This window comes from Cariama cristata, unplaced genomic scaffold, assembly GCF_000690535.1.
Source record: "Cariama cristata isolate BGI_N322 unplaced genomic scaffold, ASM69053v1 scaffold10297, whole genome shotgun sequence".
NCBI lineage: Eukaryota > Metazoa > Chordata > Aves > Cariamiformes > Cariamidae > Cariama > Cariama cristata.
In genome coordinates, this window is record NW_009628373.1 from 3,221 (window position 1) to 7,875 (window position 4,655).

The following is a 4,655-nucleotide window of genomic DNA, read 5'->3' on the forward strand; positions in this document are numbered from 1 at the left end:
TTGTTTTATTTATTCTTTTCCATTTTCCACTTACTAATAAGAATTAAATAACTTGCATACTTGGTTGCATACTAACAAACTGGGATCTTTTAAAGTCTGTCTGACTTTTAGTAGTTCTAGGAGAGGAATTAGATCCAGGTTTCATCCTGGGTGAACTACAAGCTTTCTCCAGGCACTAGTACCTGATACTGAACGACAGCGGTTGAACTTAGTGAATATAGGGAGGGGGGGAAAAAATCAACAACTCTATGGAACTGATGCGCAGGGCTTGGTTCATTAGGCTGCTACCTTAGGCTAATGCCATAAAGAGCAGACTGGAGCTAGGAGATGTTGGTTTTGTTGCACTCCCCAAAAACCTTCCTCGGGAGTTCACTTTTACCTCAAACACCTGAAAAAACAGGTTGGCAAATACAGCTTTTTCTGACCGCAGTGGACACCAAGGTGCAACGTGCTCGCGGTGAGCTGGAGCTGGGTGGGAAGGGGTGGGTAACACCCGAGCCGTGGAACCGGCAAGCGCAGGGACGTTCTCTCCGTGCAGAGGCTGGGGCTGGCGGGCAGCTGGGTGGGAGCTGCTCCGCTGCCACGAGTCGGACACGGGGCTTCCTTCCCCCCTCGCGGGTTGCCCCTCGGGCCTTTTGGTGAAATGAAACTGGAAGGGAACATCCTAGAATTCATATAGTGGTATAGGTACATGTCATGTATGTAATACATGTTTGGTACAAATACAGCCGTAATCAAATTTTTCTGGAAAATAAACTGTGCATGTGACGAGAACACACGGGTGCTGTGTTATCTGGGCTGCTAAGAGGCTGTGTCCTGAAAAGCTGAAAGCCATCTTTGGCATTAGGAATTTAACTTTGACCAGATGTTGACGGTAATTGAGTTGCAATACCATGATGGGAATTGCCCAGTGGGAAACAGCTTTTAAAATGTCATAACTTAAACTTTGATTTAGTGTATTACATAAAAGTGAGCATGACTTGTATTTGATACATCCTCTCTTTTATTAGCATGCTGCAGAGAAAAGTTCTTGCAGTCCCTCTCGTGTGTGTATTCCGGCTCTGTGCTTCCTCAGCACCGACTTTTCCTGCTGGCGTCGGAGATGCGCGGAACAGCTTAACGTGGAAGGGGCCCGGAGAGCACCTCGTGCAGGGCTGGCCGAAAAAAGGTTCTTCAGGGTCTTGTCCAGTTGAGCCTATGCTGGCAGGTAGCAGCGCACCTCTTCCCAATCATTACTCATAGGTTTAAGTTAAAAAGTTTACTTGGGAAGCAAATATAGAAGATTTTGCATAAAATTTGCATGCACAAATATACTCCCTGATGTTTGTGTATATGGAATATATTCCACTCAAGTGCATGGAGCAGGGAACTATTATTATGACCACACTTGTGGAAACATTTGAATTTATCTTACTTTACATAAACACTCGGGCTGTGAACCCACAGAGTATGGTAACGTGTAGCACAGCAGTCCTGGTCTCAGGACAAGTGCTCGAAGGAAGGGGCTTTCAGTGTTTCCACTTCAACTCTCTCAAGCAGGGGGGGTCCTGGCCTTAAAATTTTCCTCTGAAATACTGTCTCAAAAGAAAACTATATGGAAAAACTGCATGTCAAAAGGGGTGAAGCTAGTTACCCTCCCTGGCCACCCCGGTAACTGGGTGGAGGGGGGGGAGTGGGCAGGCGCCAGCTCTGGGTGGTCGGGCGGCCGCCAGCGGGGCAGACCCAGGTGCCCCCGAAGCACAAACCCGGTGCTCCAGACCTGGTCCGTACGGGTCAGTTCCTCGCTGAAAAGCTGTTTGTTTGGCAATCTAGCCATGAGAAGTGCGGTAAAACCCCAGTTCTAATCCAAATCATATGGTTAGGGCTTCATTTAGCTATTCAGAAAACATGAGCAACATCCAGTATGTGCCCGAAATGCCCAATTTCTTCCCCAGTTCCCCATTTTATTTATTCCCGCTCCTGGGATGTTTTCTGCTGTGTTATGGTCCAGTTGATTTAACACCCATAGTAACTGAAGCTTTTGCATTGCTTGTATCTAAATCCCACCCCAAGGAGCTTGCAGATAAAAATATTCTTCCTCCTGATAACTGCTTCACACAAATCCAGCTGAGAAGTGGAAAGCGTCCAACTGACCCTCGCATCTGATCCAGCCTTTCACACCAAGGACCAAAAGCAACAGCAAGGTATTTTGGAACCGGGACGTGATGTTGGCCTGGTGTGTCCTTCCCCAAACACAAATCAGCTTGACCTCTGGCACCTGACCAGGACGTGGCCGAGCTCCCCTCCTTCCTTGGCGTAGTTGTGTTAAGCTGGAGGCAGCGGTGTGACGAGAGTAAGTGGCTTATGAGGAATAAAATTAAAAGTCACTATTTAAATAGACAAGATGGTTGACAGAGAACAATATTTAATGGATGCACTTTATTAATGAGTTCAGACTTGAGATGGGCACTGCTTGTGCAAACTGAACATCACTACACACGTACACTTTATTTTCACGTTCATGGCAACTGGAATTCCAGGATTTTGAGTTTTAAAACACAAGTGAAGAAACCCATTGTATGTAGTCTGAAGTATTTCAATGTCATTATGGAAGCAGTTCAGCAGTAGCAATAACAAAGTATTTAGTCACTACAAAAAGCAGATCTTCCAATAATAAACAACCGTATGGTTCTTAACATGCTTTAGCAAACGCAGAGATAAGCACAGCGAGCTGCCTTATAAAGCTGGGGTTCTGCCATGTCACAAAATTGCTCAGAGTGGATGCAAATGCTGAGTTCCCACACCTGCAATTGCATCCAGGTCACAAGAAGGGCCACATCTACACTTACCTTAAAACTTTAAGTTTTAAACCCTTCTTGATGAAGGCCTCAGAAGGAGGGTGGCCCCAGGGAACGTACGGTGGCAGTTTCTGTGGCTCAGCCCCTTCATACCATGAGACAAGATGCATGCCAGTGTGGATTATTTTTAACAAATCTTCTACTTAAAATGTAAAATGAAGGACCAAAGATGTAATAGCTCAAGAGATTCTGCAGATTGTTAAGTAGATGGAGTGGGGGAAAAGCTAGGACAAAAGAGAGGGTTATTCCCACTCTCCTTGAATTATCGTCACTACTAAAACAATATAACAAATCCTGTGCACATAACAGTAGAAGGATCCTTGTCAGCTCTCAACTAAAACTGACCTGGAAGAGTGTTTTTGGGAGGTGGATGGGTCAGAACCATGCAGGTTCCAGCCTGCGTGGCCTGAAGGGACACTGTGGAGACGACGCTACAGAAGGTGCGTGGGTATCAAGCAGCCGTTTGAAATGACTTCTACAAAACCTGTTGCTCAGACTTCCATACCCATATGGCAGCTCCACGGGTGGCCGGCTGGTGCCGTGGGTATTACCCCACAGCCCACGGAGGTAGGGCCAAGGCACCCGCGGGGCCGAGTAAGGCATGGGTATGGTTTTCTGAATGTCCCTGGACGAGATGGAGGGAAAACCCTTACTTATTTTTCTTGTAAGGATGCTACTAGGAAAACTATGGCTGAAAACAACACTTACTTGTTTCCAACAGTCTTTGGCTATTTCTAAGCTGGATAGCTCAGTGTGTGCGAGACTGAATTATAACACCGTTGTATTTTGGGGCACAATTTAATAGAAAAATATCAGAACTCTCTCTCCCCAATAGCTGCGAGAGCCACACGTGAATCTTTCTTTCTACTGATCGTGTTTGTCCTGCCCCAGTATAATTAAAGCACCCATAGTCTAGGCTGTTATGAGCTCTATTGTCTAATCAGGCTAAAATATCAAATGATAGCTCTATTATTTTTTAAGTTTAAATTTGTCTTCACAGCAATCCCCATGGTGCTGGGGACCGCACTATGAATAGAACAGTTCTGAAATGCAGTCAACAGACATTTCCGTGCAACTCCAAGGAAGGCACAGATAATTATTTTAATTGTCCCTGGTTTGCTCTTCTGTCCATAATTACAGTTTTGAGTTTATAAATAACAAAGCATGACTTTAAAAATGAAAACAAACCCCTCAGTTACAACACAGTTCCTGAGATAATTAAGTCTCCAAATGTGGCTGTGTAGAAGGGAACCAAAACTACATTGCAGAAGCCCATAACCTACAGATGTGCGTAAGCGGAGCAAAGCAACAGGATGGAAAACATCACCAGGAAAATAAACTCTCTCATCATTATTTCACTGCTTTTTACCTAAAAAAAACAATGGCCTATTGTCCTGATTCAACCTATTGTTTTGTTGCATTTTTTTGTTATTGAAGGAACCAACAGTCAGTCAGTGAGAGTTTCCGGAGGAGGAGCAGCAGCTTGAAAAGCTAAATGCTGTGCCTAAGGCTTGTTTTGCTGCAGATTTAGGAAAAACTGGACAAGGTAAGTTACCGAGGTAAACTAAAGTACACTGTTTAGGATTTAACTTGTTTGAATACCCCCTTCAAACAGAAACATACTCCAGTTTTACAAGGATGGTGGTTAAAACCTGTAAAACGACGCAGAGCAAAGCTCAGCCCTGTCGCACCCCTGCCGATGGACATTCCTCGGTTGTTACTGGGCGTTGGGTGCTGCCAGGGACAGGACAAGGAAAGCTCTGCGTCGGGAGCCAGCACAGGAGGAGGCTTCGGTAGGCGCCAACAGGAGCAAAAACG